The sequence below is a fragment of the Pholcus phalangioides genome, unplaced genomic scaffold (genome assembly GCF_987345545.1).
Source record: "Pholcus phalangioides strain wild (caught in Gottingen) unplaced genomic scaffold, Ppha-v1.0 ptg000049l_1, whole genome shotgun sequence".
In the NCBI taxonomy this organism is placed as follows: domain Eukaryota; kingdom Metazoa; phylum Arthropoda; class Arachnida; order Araneae; family Pholcidae; genus Pholcus; species Pholcus phalangioides.
Genome location: NW_028301633.1, coordinates 864,906 through 882,014, shown reverse-complemented (window position 1 = coordinate 882,014; position 17,109 = coordinate 864,906).

Here is a 17,109-nt window from a genome sequence, read left to right as displayed (position 1 = left end):
TTTCGATTTTTTTCTCACGGGTACGAGTTACGCGGTTGCGGTTGACTTTTTCTTATTCGAAATCAGATTCTCTATAAAATGCACCTAATGGTTTCCTTTTAGCTTGAAATTTTTTTTTCTCGAAAATCCACAGTACCCTCCCTTGGAAAAATGACTCCGAAAAATCATGGCATTCGAAACAGATTTTTTCGATTTTTTTCTGACGGGTACGAGTTACGCGGTTGCGGTTGACTTTTTCTTATTCGAAATCAGATTCTCTATAAAATGCACCTAATGGTTTCCTTTTAGCTTGAAATTTTTTTTTATCGAAAATCCACAGTACCCTCCCTTGGAAAAATGACTCCGAAAAATCATGGCATTCGAAACAGATTTTTTCGATTTTTTTCTCACGGGTACGAGTTACGCGGTTGCGGTTGACTTTTTCTTATTCGAAATCAGATTCTCTATAAAATGCACCTAATGGTTTCCTTTTAGCTTGAAATTTTTTTTTATCGAAAATCCACAGTACCCTCCCTTGGAAAAATGACTCCGAAAAATCATGGCATTCGAAACAGATTTTTTCGATTTTTTTCTCACGGGTACGAGTTACGCGGTTGCGGTTGACTTTTTCTTATTCGAAATCAGATTCTCTATAAAATGCACCTAATGGTTTCCTTTTAGCTTGAAATTTTTTTTTCTCGAAAATCCACAGTACCCTCCCTTGGAAAAATGACTCCGAAAAATTCATGGCATTCGAAACAGATTTTTTCGATTTTTTTCTGACGGGTACGAGTTACGCGGTTGCGGTTGACTTTTTCTTATTCGAAATCAGATTCTCTATAAAATGCACCTAATGGTTTCCTTTTAGCTTGAAATTTTTTTTTCTCGAAAATCCACAGTACCCTCCCTTGGAAAAATGACTCCGAAAAATTCATGGCATTCGAAACAGATTTTTTCGATTTTTTTCTGACGGGTACGAGTTACGCGGTTGCGGTTGACTTTTTCTTATTCGAAATCAGATTCTCTATAAAATGCACCTAATGGTTTCCTTTTAGCTTGAAATTTTTTTTCTCGAAAATCCACAGTACCCTCCCTTGGAAAAATGACTCCGAAAAATCATGGCATTCGAAACAGATTTTTTCGATTTTTTTCTCACGGGTACGAGTTACGCGGTTGCGGTTGACTTTTTCTTATTCGAAATCAGATTCTCTATAAAATGCACCTAATGGTTTCCTTTTAGCTTGAAATTTTTTTTTCTCGAAAATCCACAGTACCCTCCCTTGGAAAAATGACTCCGAAAAATCATGGCATTCGAAACAGATTTTTTCGATTTTTTTCTCACGGGCACGAGTTACGCGGTTGCGGTTGACTTTTTCTTATTCGAAATCAGATTCTCTATAAAATGCACCTAATGGTTTCCTTTTAGCTTGAAATTTTTTTTTCTCGAAAATCCACAGTACCCTCCCTTGGAAAAATGACTCCGAAAAATCATGGCATTCGAAACAGATTTTTTCGATTTTTTTCTCACGGGTACGAGTTACGCGGTTGCGGTTGACTTTTTCTTATTCGAAATCAGATTCTCTATAAAATGCACCTAATGGTTTCCTTTTAGCTTGAAATTTTTTTTTCTCGAAAATCCACAGTACCCTCCCTTGGAAAAATGACTCCAAAAAATCATGGCATTCGAAACAGATTTTTTCGATTTTTTTCTGACGGGTACGAGTTACGCGGTTGCGGTTGACTTTTTCTTATTCGAAATCAGATTCTCTATAAAATGCACCTAATGGTTTCCTTTTAGCTTGAAATTTTTTTTTCTCGAAAATCCACAGTACCCTCCCTTGGAAAAATGACTCCGAAAAATCATGGCATTCGAAACAGATTTTTTCGATTTTTTTCTGACGGGTACGAGTTACGCGGTTGCGGTTGACTTTTTCTTATTCGAAATCAGATTCTCTATAAAATGCACCTAATGGTTTCCTTTTAGCTTGAAATTTTTTTTTCTCGAAAATCCACAGTACCCTCCCTTGGAAAAATGACTCCGAAAAATCATGGCATTCGAAACAGATTTTTTCGATTTTTTTCTGACGGGTACGAGTTACGCGGTTGCGGTTGACTTTTTCTTATTCGAAATCAGATTCTCTATAAAATGCACCTAATGGTTTCCTTTTAGCTTGAAATTTTTTTTTCTCGAAAATCCACAGTACCCCTCCCTTGGAAAAATGACTCCGAAAAATCATGGCATTCGAAACAGATTTTTTTCGATTTTTTTCTGACAGGTACGAGTTACGCGGTTGCGGTTGACTTTTTCTTATTCGAAATCAGATTCTCTATAAAATGCACCTAATGGTTTCCTTTTAGCTTGAAATTTTTTTTTCTCGAAAATCCACAGTACCCTCCCTTGGAAAAATGACTCCAAAAAATCATGGCATTCGAAACAGATTTTTTCGATTTTTTTCTGACGGGTACGAGTTACGCGGTTGCGGTTGACTTTTTCTTATTCGAAATCAGATTCTCTATAAAATGCACCTAATGGTTTCCTTTTAGCTTGAAATTTTTTTTCTCGAAAATCCACAGTACCCTCCCTTGGAAAAATGACTCCGAAAAATCATGGCATTCGAAACAGATTTTTTCGACTTTTTTCTCACGGGTACGAGTTACGCGGTTGCGGTTGACTTTTTCTTATTCGAAATCAGATTCTCTATAAAATGCACCTAATGGTTTCCTTTTAGCTTGAAATTTTTTTTTCTCGAAAATCCACAGTACCCTCCCTTGGAAAAATGACTCCGAAAAATCATGGCATTCGAAACAGATTTTTTCGATTTTTTTCTCACGGGTACGAGTTACGCGGTTGCGGTTGACTTTTTCTTATTCGAAATCAGATTCTCTATAAAATGCACCTAATGGTTTCCTTTTAGCTTGAAATTTTTTTTTCTCGAAAATCCACAGTACCCTCCCTTGGAAAAATGACTCAGAAAAATCATGGCATTCGAAACAGATTTTTTCGATTTTTTTCTCACGGGTACGAGTTACGCGGTTGCGGTTGACTTTTTCTTATTCGAAATCAGATTCTCTATAAAATGCACCTAATGGTTTCCTTTTAGCTTGAAATTTTTTTTTCTCGAAAATCCACAGTACCCTCCCTTGGAAAAATGACTCCAAAAAATCATGGCATTCGAAACAGATTTTTTCGATTTTTTTCTGACGGGTACGAGTTACGCGGTTGCGGTTGACTTTTTCTTATTCGAAATCAGATTCTCTATAAAATGCACCTAATGGTTTCCTTTTAGCTTGAAATTTTTTTGTCTCGAAAATCCACAGTACCCTCCCTTGGAAAAATGACTCAGAAAAATCATGGCATTCGAAACAGATTTTTTCGATTTTTTTCTGACGGGTACGAGTTACGCGGTTGCGGTTGACTTTTTCTTATTCGAAATCAGATTCTCTATAAAATGCACCTAATGGTTTCCTTTTAGCTTGAAATTTTTTTTTCTCGAAAATCCACAGTACCCCTCCCTTGGAAAAATGACTCCGAAAAATCATGGCATTCGAAACAGATTTTTTTCGATTTTTTTCTGACAGGTACGAGTTACGCGGTTGCGGTTGACTTTTTCTTATTCGAAATCAGATTCTCTATAAAATGCACCTAATGGTTTCCTTTTAGCTTAAAATTTTTTTTTCTCGAAAATCCACAGTACCCTCCCTTGGAAAAATGACTCCAAAAAATCATGGCATTCGAAACAGATTTTTTCGATTTTTTTCTGACGGGTACGAGTTACGCGGTTGCGGTTGACTTTTTCTTATTCGAAATCAGATTCTCTATAAAATGCACCTAATGGTTTCCTTTTAGCTTGAAATTTTTTTTCTCGAAAATCCACAGTACCCTCCCTTGGAAAAATGACTCCGAAAAATCATGGCATTCGAAACAGATTTTTTCGATTTTTTTCTCACGGGTACGAGTTACGCGGTTGCGGTTGACTTTTTCTTATTCGAAATCAGATTCTCTATAAAATGCACCTAATGGTTTCCTTTTAGCTTGAAATTTTTTTTTCTCGAAAATCCACAGTACCCTCCCTTGGAAAAATGACTCCGAAAAATCATGGCATTCGAAACAGATTTTTTCGATTTTTTTCTCACGGGTACGAGTTACGCGGTTGCGGTTGACTTTTTCTTATTCGAAATCAGATTCTCTATAAAATGCACCTAATGGTTTCCTTTTAGCTTGAAATTTTTTTTTCTCGAAAATCCACAGTACCCTCCCTTGGAAAAATGACTCAGAAAAATCATGGCATTCGAAACAGATTTTTTCGATTTTTTTCTGACGGGTACGAGTTACGCGGTTGCGGTTGACTTTTTCTTATTCGAAATCAGATTCTCTATAAAATGCACCTAATGGTTTCCTTTTAGCTTGAAATTTTTTTTTCTCGAAAATCCACAGTACCCTCCCTTGGAAAAATGACTCCGAAAAATCATGGCATTCGAAACAGATTTTTTCGATTTTTTTCTCACGGGTACGAGTTACGCGGTTGCGGTTGACTTTTTCTTATTCGAAATCAGATTCTCTATAAAATGCACCTAATGGTTTCCTTTTAGCTTGAAATTTTTTTTCTCGAAAATCCACAGTACCCTCCCTTGGAAAAATGACTCCGAAAAATCATGGCATTCGAAACAGATTTTTTCGATTTTTTTCTGACGGGTACGAGTTACGCGGTTGCGGTTGACTTTTTCTTATTCGAAATCAGATTCTCTATTAAATGCACCTAATGGTTTCCTTTTAGCTTGAAATTTTTTTTTCTCGAAAATCCACAGTACCCTCCCTTGGAAAAATGACTCCGAAAAATTCATGGCATTCGAAACAGATTTTTTCGATTTTTTTCTGACGGGTACGAGTTACGCGGTTGCGGTTGACTTTTTCTTATTCGAAATCAGATTCTCTATAAAATGCACCTAATGGTTTCCTTTTAGCTTGAAATTTTTTTTCTCGAAAATCCACAGTACCCTCCCTTGGAAAAATGACTCCGAAAAATCATGGCATTCGAAACAGATTTTTTCGATTTTTTTCTCACGGGTACGAGTTACGCGGTTGCGGTTGACTTTTTCTTATTCGAAATCAGATTCTCTATAAAATGCACCTAATGGTTTCCTTTTAGCTTGAAATTTTTTTTTCTCGAAAATCCACAGTACCCTCCCTTGGAAAAATGACTCCGAAAAATCATGGCATTCGAAACAGATTTTTTCGATTTTTTTCTGACGGGTACGAGTTACGCGGTTGCGGTTGACTTTTTCTTATTCGAAATCAGATTCTCTATAAAATGCACCTAATGGTTTCCTTTTAGCTTGAAATTTTTTTGTCTCGAAAATCCACAGTACCCTCCCTTGGAAAAATGACTCAGAAAAATCATGGCATTCGAAACAGATTTTTTCGATTTTTTTCTGACGGGTACGAGTTACGCGGTTGCGGTTGACTTTTTCTTATTCGAAATCAGATTCTCTATAAAATGCACCTAATGGTTTCCTTTTAGCTTGAAATTTTTTTTTCTCGAAAATCCACAGTACCCCTCCCTTGGAAAAATGACTCCGAAAAATCATGGCATTCGAAACAGATTTTTTTCGATTTTTTTCTGACAGGTACGAGTTACGCGGTTGCGGTTGACTTTTTCTTATTCGAAATCAGATTCTCTATAAAATGCACCTAATGGTTTCCTTTTAGCTTAAAATTTTTTTTTCTCGAAAATCCACAGTACCCTCCCTTGGAAAAATGACTCCAAAAAATCATGGCATTCGAAACAGATTTTTTCGATTTTTTTCTGACGGGTACGAGTTACGCGGTTGCGGTTGACTTTTTCTTATTCGAAATCAGATTCTCTATAAAATGCACCTAATGGTTTCCTTTTAGCTTGAAATTTTTTTTCTCGAAAATCCACAGTACCCTCCCTTGGAAAAATGACTCCGAAAAATCATGGCATTCGAAACAGATTTTTTCGATTTTTTTCTCACGGGTACGAGTTACGCGGTTGCGGTTGACTTTTTCTTATTCGAAATCAGATTCTCTATAAAATGCACCTAATGGTTTCCTTTTAGCTTGAAATTTTTTTTTCTCGAAAATCCACAGTACCCTCCCTTGGAAAAATGACTCCGAAAAATCATGGCATTCGAAACAGATTTTTTCGATTTTTTTCTCACGGGTACGAGTTACGCGGTTGCGGTTGACTTTTTCTTATTCGAAATCAGATTCTCTATAAAATGCACCTAATGGTTTCCTTTTAGCTTGAAATTTTTTTTTCTCGAAAATCCACAGTACCCTCCCTTGGAAAAATGACTCAGAAAAATCATGGCATTCGAAACAGATTTTTTCGATTTTTTTCTGACGGGTACGAGTTACGCGGTTGCGGTTGACTTTTTCTTATTCGAAATCAGATTCTCTATAAAATGCACCTAATGGTTTCCTTTTAGCTTGAAATTTTTTTTTCTCGAAAATCCACAGTACCCTCCCTTGGAAAAATGACTCCGAAAAATCATGGCATTCGAAACAGATTTTTTCGATTTTTTTCTCACGGGTACGAGTTACGCGGTTGCGGTTGACTTTTTCTTATTCGAAATCAGATTCTCTATAAAATGCACCTAATGGTTTCCTTTTAGCTTGAAATTTTTTTTCTCGAAAATCCACAGTACCCTCCCTTGGAAAAATGACTCCGAAAAATCATGGCATTCGAAACAGATTTTTTCGATTTTTTTCTGACGGGTACGAGTTACGCGGTTGCGGTTGACTTTTTCTTATTCGAAATCAGATTCTCTATTAAATGCACCTAATGGTTTCCTTTTAGCTTGAAATTTTTTTTTCTCGAAAATCCACAGTACCCTCCCTTGGAAAAATGACTCCGAAAAATTCATGGCATTCGAAACAGATTTTTTCGATTTTTTTCTGACGGGTACGAGTTACGCGGTTGCGGTTGACTTTTTCTTATTCGAAATCAGATTCTCTATAAAATGCACCTAATGGTTTCCTTTTAGCTTGAAATTTTTTTTCTCGAAAATCCACAGTACCCTCCCTTGGAAAAATGACTCCGAAAAATCATGGCATTCGAAACAGATTTTTTCGATTTTTTTCTCACGGGTACGAGTTACGCGGTTGCGGTTGACTTTTTCTTATTCGAAATCAGATTCTCTATAAAATGCACCTAATGGTTTCCTTTTAGCTTGAAATTTTTTTTTCTCGAAAATCCACAGTACCCTCCCTTGGAAAAATGACTCCGAAAAATCATGGCATTCGAAACAGATTTTTTCGATTTTTTTCTCACGGGTACGAGTTACGCGGTTGCGGTTGACTTTTTCTTATTCGAAATCAGATTCTCTATAAAATGCACCTAATGGTTTCCTTTTAGCTTGAAATTTTTTTTTCTCGAAAATCCACAGTACCCTCCCTTGGAAAAATGACTCCGAAAAATTCATGGCATTCGAAACAGATTTTTTCGATTTTTTTCTGACGGGTACGAGTTACGCGGTTGCGGTTGACTTTTTCTTATTCGAAATCAGATTCTCTATAAAATGCACCTAATGGTTTCCTTTTAGCTTGAAATTTTTTTTTCTCGAAAATCCACAGTACCCTCCCTTGGAAAAATGACTCCGAAAAATCATGGCATTCGAAACAGATTTTTTCGATTTTTTTCTCACGGGTACGAGTTACGCGGTTGCGGTTGACTTTTTCTTATTCGAAATCAGATTCTCTATAAAATGCACCTAATGGTTTCCTTTTAGCTTGAAATTTTTTTTTCTCGAAAATCCACAGTACCCTCCCTTGGAAAAATGACTCCGAAAAATCATGGCATTCGAAACAGATTTTTTCGATTTTTTTCTCACGGGTACGAGTTACGCGGTTGCGGTTGACTTTTTCTTATTCGAAATCAGATTCTCTATAAAATGCACCTAATGGTTTCCTTTTAGCTTGAAATTTTTTTTTCTCGAAAATCCACAGTACCCTCCCTTGGAAAAATGACTCCGAAAAATCATGGCATTCGAAACAGATTTTTTCGATTTTTTTCTCACGGGTACGAGTTACGCGGTTGCGGTTGACTTTTTCTTATTCGAAATCAGATTCTCTATAAAATGCACCTAATGGTTTCCTTTTAGCTTGAAATTTTTTTTTCTCGAAAATCCACAGTACCCTCCCTTGGAAAAATGACTCCAAAAAATCATGGCATTGGAAACAGATTTTTTCGATTTTTTTCTGACGGGTACGAGTTACGCGGTTGCGGTTGACTTTTTCTTATTCGAAATCAGATTCTCTATAAAATGCACCTAATGGTTTCCTTTTAGCTTGAAATTTTTTTTTCTCGAAAATCCACAGTACCCTCCCTTGGAAAAATGACTCCGAAAAATCATGGCATTCGAAACAGATTTTTTCGATTTTTTTCTGACGGGTACGAGTTACGCGGTTGCGGTTGACTTTTTCTTATTCGAAATCAGATTCTCTATAAAATGCACCTAATGGTTTCCTTTTAGCTTGAAATTTTTTTTTCTCGAAAATCCACAGTACCCTCCCTTGGAAAAATGACTCCGAAAAATCATGGCATTCGAAACAGATTTTTTCGATTTTTTTCTCACGGGTACGAGTTACGCGGTTGCGGTTGACTTTTTCTTATTCGAAATCAGATTCTCTATAAAATGCACCTAATGGTTTCCTTTTAGCTTGAAATTTTTTTTTCTCGAAAATCCACAGTACCCTCCCTTGGAAAAATGACTCAGAAAAATCATGGCATTCGAAACAGATTTTTTCGATTTTTTTCTGACGGGTACGAGTTACGCGGTTGCGGTTGACTTTTTCTTATTCGAAATCAGATTCTCTATAAAATGCACCTAATGGTTTCCTTTTAGCTTGAAATTTTTTTTTCTCGAAAATCCACAGTACCCCTCCCTTGGAAAAATGACTCCGAAAAATCATGGCATTCGAAACAGATTTTTTTCGATTTTTTTCTGACAGGTACGAGTTACGCGGTTGCGGTTGACTTTTTCTTATTCGAAATCAGATTCTCTATAAAATGCACCTAATGGTTTCCTTTTAGCTTGAAATTTTTTTTTCTCGAAAATCCACAGTACCCTCCCTTGGAAAAATGACTCCAAAAAATCATGGCATTCGAAACAGATTTTTTCGATTTTTTTCTGACGGGTACGAGTTACGCGGTTGCGGTTGACTTTTTCTTATTCGAAATCAGATTCTCTATAAAATGCACCTAATGGTTTCCTTTTAGCTTGAAATTTTTTTTTCTCGAAAATCCACAGTACCCTCCCTTGGAAAAATGACTCCGAAAAATCATGGCATTCGAAACAGATTTTTTCGATTTTTTTCTGACGGGTACGAGTTACGCGGTTGCGGTTGACTTTTTCTTATTCGAAATCAGATTCTCTATAAAATGCACCTAATGGTTTCCTTTTAGCTTGAAATTTTTTTTTCTCGAAAATCCACAGTACCCTCCCTTGGAAAAATGACTCCAAAAAATCATGGCATTCGAAACAGATTTTTTCGATTTTTTTCTGACGGGTACGAGTTACGCGGTTGCGGTTGACTTTTTCTTATTCGAAATCAGATTCTCTATAAAATGCACCTAATGGTTTCCTTTTAGCTTGAAATTTTTTTTCTCGAAAATCCACAGTACCCTCCCTTGGAAAAATGACTCCGAAAAATCATGGCATTCGAAACAGATTTTTTCGATTTTCTTCTCACGGGTACGAGTTACGCGGTTCCGGTTGACTTTTTCTTATTCGAAATCAGATTCTCTATAAAATGCACCTAATGGTTTCCTTTTAGCTTGAAATTTTTTTTTCTCGAAAATCCACAGTACCCTCCCTTGGAAAAATGACTCCGAAAAATCATGGCATTCGAAACAGATTTTTTCGATTTTTTTCTGACGGGTACGAGTTACGCGGTTGCGGTTGACTTTTTCTTATTCGAAATCAGATTCTCTATAAAATGCACCTAATGGTTTCCTTTTAGCTTGAAATTTTTTTTTCTCGAAAATCCACAGTACCCACCCTTGGAAAAATGACTCCAAAAAATCATGGCATTCGAAACAGATTTTTTCGATTTTTTTCTGACGGGTACGAGTTACGCGGTTGCGGTTGACTTTTTCTTATTCGAAATCAGATTCTCTATAAAATGCACCTAATGGTTTCCTTTTAGCTTGAAATTTTTTTTTCTCGAAAATCCACAGTACCCTCCCTTGGAAAAATTACTCCGAAAAATCATGGCATTCGAAACAGATTTTTTCGATTTTTTTCTGACGGGTACGAGTTACGCGGTTGCGGTTGACTTTTTCTTATTCGAAATCAGATTCTCTATAAAATGCACCTAATGGTTTCCTTTTAGCTTGAAATTTTTTTTTCTCGAAAATCCACAGTACCCTCCCTTGGAAAAATGACTCCGAAAAATCATGGCATTCGAAACAGATTTTTTCGATTTTTTTCTGACGGGTACGAGTTACGCGGTTGCGGTTGACTTTTTCTTATTCGAAATCAGATTCTCTATAAAATGCACCTAATGGTTTCCTTTTAGCTTGAAATTTTTTTTTCTCGAAAATCCACAGTACCCTCCCTTGGAAAAATGACTCCGAAAAATCATGGCATTCGAAACAGATTTTTTCGATTTTTTTCTGACGGGTACGAGTTACGCGGTTGCGGTTGACTTTTTCTTATTCGAAATCAGATTCTCTATAAAATGCACCTAATGGTTTCCTTTTAGCTTGAAATTTTTTTTTCTCGAAAATCCACAGTACCCTCCCTTGGAAAAATGACTCCGAAAAATCATGGCATTCGAAACAGATTTTTTCGATTTTTTTCTGACGGGTACGAGTTACGCGGTTGCGGTTGACTTTTTCTTATTCGAAATCAGATTCTCTATAAAATGCACCTAATGGTTTCCTTTTAGCTTGAAATTTTTTTTTCTCGAAAATCCACAGTACCCTCCCTTGGAAAAATGACTCCGAAAAATCATGGCATTCGAAACAGATTTTTTCGATTTTTTTCTCACGGGTACGAGTTACGCGGTTGCGGTTGACTTTTTCTTATTCGAAATCAGATTCTCTATAAAATGCACCTAATGGTTTCCTTTTAGCTTGAAATTTTTTTTTCTCGAAAATCCACAGTACCCTCCCTTGGAAAAATGACTCAGAAAAATCATGGCATTCGAAACAGATTTTTTCGATTTTTTTCTGACGGGTACGAGTTACGCGGTTGCGGTTGACTTTTTCTTATTCGAAATCAGATTCTCTATAAAATGCACCTAATGGTTTCCTTTTAGCTTGAAATTTTTTTTTCTCGAAAATCCACAGTACCCCTCCCTTGGAAAAATGACTCCGAAAAATCATGGCATTCGAAACAGATTTTTTTCGATTTTTTTCTGACAGGTACGAGTTACGCGGTTGCGGTTGACTTTTTCTTATTCGAAATCAGATTCTCTATAAAATGCACCTAATGGTTTCCTTTTAGCTTGAAATTTTTTTTTCTCGAAAATCCACAGTACCCTCCCTTGGAAAAATGACTCCAAAAAATCATGGCATTCGAAACAGATTTTTTCGATTTTTTTCTGACGGGTACGAGTTACGCGGTTGCGGTTGACTTTTTCTTATTCGAAATCAGATTCTCTATAAAATGCACCTAATGGTTTCCTTTTAGCTTGAAATTTTTTTTTCTCGAAAATCCACAGTACCCTCCCTTGGAAAAATGACTCCGAAAAATCATGGCATTCGAAACAGATTTTTTCGATTTTTTTCTGACGGGTACGAGTTACGCGGTTGCGGTTGACTTTTTCTTATTCGAAATCAGATTCTCTATAAAATGCACCTAATGGTTTCCTTTTAGCTTGAAATTTTTTTTTCTCGAAAATCCACAGTACCCTCCCTTGGAAAAATGACTCCAAAAAATCATGGCATTCGAAACAGATTTTTTCGATTTTTTTCTGACGGGTACGAGTTACGCGGTTGCGGTTGACTTTTTCTTATTCGAAATCAGATTCTCTATAAAATGCACCTAATGGTTTCCTTTTAGCTTGAAATTTTTTTTCTCGAAAATCCACAGTACCCTCCCTTGGAAAAATGACTCCGAAAAATCATGGCATTCGAAACAGATTTTTTCGATTTTCTTCTCACGGGTACGAGTTACGCGGTTCCGGTTGACTTTTTCTTATTCGAAATCAGATTCTCTATAAAATGCACCTAATGGTTTCCTTTTAGCTTGAAATTTTTTTTTCTCGAAAATCCACAGTACCCTCCCTTGGAAAAATGACTCCGAAAAATCATGGCATTCGAAACAGATTTTTTCGATTTTTTTCTGACGGGTACGAGTTACGCGGTTGCGGTTGACTTTTTCTTATTCGAAATCAGATTCTCTATAAAATGCACCTAATGGTTTCCTTTTAGCTTGAAATTTTTTTTTCTCGAAAATCCACAGTACCCACCCTTGGAAAAATGACTCCAAAAAATCATGGCATTCGAAACAGATTTTTTCGATTTTTTTCTGACGGGTACGAGTTACGCGGTTGCGGTTGACTTTTTCTTATTCGAAATCAGATTCTCTATAAAATGCACCTAATGGTTTCCTTTTAGCTTGAAATTTTTTTTTCTCGAAAATCCACAGTACCCTCCCTTGGAAAAATTACTCCGAAAAATCATGGCATTCGAAACAGATTTTTTCGATTTTTTTCTGACGGGTACGAGTTACGCGGTTGCGGTTGACTTTTTCTTATTCGAAATCAGATTCTCTATAAAATGCACCTAATGGTTTCCTTTTAGCTTGAAATTTTTTTTTCTCGAAAATCCACAGTACCCTCCCTTGGAAAAATGACTCCGAAAAATCATGGCATTCGAAACAGATTTTTTCGATTTTTTTCTGACGGGTACGAGTTACGCGGTTGCGGTTGACTTTTTCTTATTCGAAATCAGATTCTCTATAAAATGCACCTAATGGTTTCCTTTTAGCTTGAAATTTTTTTTTCTCGAAAATCCACAGTACCCTCCCTTGGAAAAATGACTCCGAAAAATCATGGCATTCGAAACAGATTTTTTCGATTTTTTTCTGACGGGTACGAGTTACGCGGTTGCGGTTGACTTTTTCTTATTCGAAATCAGATTCTCTATAAAATGCACCTAATGGTTTCCTTTTAGCTTGAAATTTTTTTTTCTCGAAAATCCACAGTACCCTCCCTTGGAAAAATGACTCCGAAAAATCATGGCATTCGAAACAGATTTTTTCGATTTTTTTCTCACGGGTACGAGTTACGCGGTTGCGGTTGACTTTTTCTTATTCGAAATCAGATTCTCTATAAAATGCACCTAATGGTTTCCTTTTAGCTTGAAATTTTTTTTTCTCGAAAATCCACAGTACCCTCCCTTGGAAAAATGACTCAGAAAAATCATGGCATTCGAAACAGATTTTTTCGATTTTTTTCTGGCGGGTACGAGTTACGCGGTTGCGGTTGACTTTTTCTTATTCGAAATCAGATTCTCTATAAAATGCACCTAATGGTTTCCTTTTAGCTTGAAATTTTTTTTTCTCGAAAATCCACAGTACCCTCCCTTGGAAAAATGACTCCGAAAAATCATGGCATTCGAAACAGATTTTTTCGATATTTTTCTGACGGGTACGAGTTACGCGGTTGCGGTTGACTTTTTCTTATTCGAAATCAGATTCTCTATAAAATGCACCTAATGGTTTCTTTTAGATTGAATTTTTTTTTTCTCGAAAATCCACAGTACCCTCCCTCGGAAAAATGACTCCGAAAAATCATGGCATTCGAAACAGATTTTTTTCGATTTTTTTCTGACAGGTACGAGTTCCGCGGTTGCGGTTGACTTTTTCTTATTCGAAATCAGATTCTCTATAAAATGCACCTAATGGTTTCCTTTTAGCTTGAAATTTTTTTTTCTCGAAAATCCACAGTACCCTCCCTTGGAAAAATGACTCCAAAAAATCATGGCATTCGAAACAGATTTTTTCGATTTTTTTCTGACGGGTACGAGTTACGCGGTTGCGGTTGACTTTTTCTTATTCGAAATCAGATTCTCTATAAAATGCACCTAATGGTTTCCTTTTAGCTTGAAATTTTTTTTTCTCGAAAATCCACAGTACCCTCCCTTGGAAAAATTACTCCGAAAAATCATGGCATTCGAAACAGATTTTTTCGATTTTTTTCTGACGGGTACGAGTTACGCGGTTGCGGTTGACTTTTTCTTATTCGAAATCAGATTCTCTATAAAATGCACCTAATGGTTTCCTTTTAGCTTGAAATTTTTTTTTCTCGAAAATCCACAGTACCCTCCCTTGGAAAAATGACTCCGAAAAATCATGGCATTCGAAACAGATTTTTTCGATTTTTTTCTGACGGGTACGAGTTACGCGGTTGCGGTTGACTTTTTCTTATTCGAAATCAGATTCTCTATAAAATGCACCTAATGGTTTCCTTTTAGCTTGAAATTTTTTTTTCTCGAAAATCCACAGTACCCTCCCTTGGAAAAATGACTCCGAAAAATCATGGCATTCGAAACAGATTTTTTCGATTTTTTTCTGACGGGTACGAGTTACGCGGTTGCGGTTGACTTTTTCTTATTCGAAATCAGATTCTCTATAAAATGCACCTAATGGTTTCCTTTTAGCTTGAAATTTTTTTTTCTCGAAAATCCACAGTACCCTCCCTTGGAAAAATGACTCCAAAAAATCATGGCATTCGAAACAGATTTTTTCGATTTTTTTCTGACGGGTACGAGTTACGCGGTTGCGGTTGACTTTTTCTTATTCGAAATCAGATTCTCTATAAAATGCACCTAATGGTTTCCTTTTAGCTTGAAATTTTTTTTCTCGAAAATCCACAGTACCCTCCCTTGGAAAAATGACTCCGAAAAATCATGGCATTCGAAACAGATTTTTTCGATTTTCTTCTCACGGGTACGAGTTACGCGGTTCCGGTTGACTTTTTCTTATTCGAAATCAGATTCTCTATAAAATGCACCTAATGGTTTCCTTTTAGCTTGAAATTTTTTTTTCTCGAAAATCCACAGTACCCTCCCTTGGAAAAATGACTCCGAAAAATCATGGCATTCGAAACAGATTTTTTCGATTTTTTTCTGACGGGTACGAGTTACGCGGTTGCGGTTGACTTTTTCTTATTCGAAATCAGATTCTCTATAAAATGCACCTAATGGTTTCCTTTTAGCTTGAAATTTTTTTTTCTCGAAAATCCACAGTACCCTCCCTTGGAAAAATGACTCCGAAAAATCATGGCATTCGAAACAGATTTTTTCGATTTTTTTCTGACGGGTACGAGTTACGCGGTTGCGGTTGACTTTTTCTTATTCGAAATCAGATTCTCTATAAAATGCACCTAATGGTTTCCTTTTAGCTTGAAATTTTTTTTTCTCGAAAATCCACAGTACCCTCCCTTGGAAAAATGACTCCGAAAAATCATGGCATTCGAAACAGATTTTTTCGATTTTTTTCTGACGGGTACGAGTTACGCGGTTGCGGTTGACTTTTTCTTATTCGAAATCAGATTCTCTATAAAATGCACCTAATGGTTTCCTTTTAGCTTGAAATTTTTTTTTCTCGAAAATCCACAGTACCCTCCCTTGGAAAAATGACTCCAAAAAATCATGGCATTCGAAACAGATTTTTTCGATTTTTTTCTGACGGGTACGAGTTACGCGGTTGCGGTTGACTTTTTCTTATTCGAAATCAGATTCTCTATAAAATGCACCTAATGGTTTCCTTTTAGCTTGAAATTTTTTTTCTCGAAAATCCACAGTACCCTCCCTTGGAAAAATGACTCCGAAAAATCATGGCATTCGAAACAGATTTTTTCGATTTTCTTCTCACGGGTACGAGTTACGCGGTTCCGGTTGACTTTTTCTTATTCGAAATCAGATTCTCTATAAAATGCACCTAATGGTTTCCTTTTAGCTTGAAATTTTTTTTTCTCGAAAATCCACAGTACCCTCCCTTGGAAAAATGACTCCGAAAAATCATGGCATTCGAAACAGATTTTTTCGATTTTTTTCTGACGGGTACGAGTTACGCGGTTGCGGTTGACTTTTTCTTATTCGAAATCAGATTCTCTATAAAATGCACCTAATGGTTTCCTTTTAGCTTGAAATTTTTTTTTCTCGAAAATCCACAGTACCCTCCCTTGGAAAAATGACTCCAAAAAATCATGGCATTCGAAACAGATTTTTTCGATTTTTTTCTGACGGGTACGAGTTACGCGGTTGCGGTTGACTTTTTCTTATTCGAAATCAGATTCTCTATAAAATGCACCTAATGGTTTCCTTTTAGCTTGAAATTTTTTTTTCTCGAAAATCCACAGTACCCTCCCTTGGAAAAATTACTCCGAAAAATCATGGCATTCGAAACAGATTTTTTCGATTTTTTTCTGACGGGTACGAGTTACGCGGTTGCGGTTGACTTTTTCTTATTCGAAATCAGATTCTCTATAAAATGCACCTAATGGTTTCCTTTTAGCTTGAAATTTTTTTTTCTCGAAAATCCACAGTACCCTCCCTTGGAAAAATGACTCCGAAAAATCATGGCATTCGAAACAGATTTTTTCGATTTTTTTCTGACGGGTACGAGTTACGCGGTTGCGGTTGACTTTTTCTTATTCGAAATCAGATTCTCTATAAAATGCACCTAATGGTTTCCTTTTAGCTTGAAATTTTTTTTTCTCGAAAATCCACAGTACCCTCCCTTGGAAAAATGACTCCGAAAAATCATGGCATTCGAAACAGATTTTTTCGATTTTTTTCTCACGGGTACGAGTTACGCGGTTGCGGTTGACTTTTTCTTATTCGAAATCAGATTCTCTATAAAATGCACCTAATGGTTTCCTTTTAGCTTGAAATTTTTTTTTCTCGAAAATCCACAGTACCCTCCCTTGGAAAAATGACTCAGAAAAATCATGGCATTCGAAACAGATTTTTTCGATTTTTTTCTGGCGGGTACGAGTTACGCGGTTCCGGTTGACTTTTTCTTATTCGAAATCAGATTCTCTATAAAATGCACCTAATGGTTTCCTTTTAGCTTGAAATTTTTTTTTCTCGAAAATCCACAGTACCCTCCCTTGGAAAAATGACTCCGAAAAATCATGGCATTCGAAAC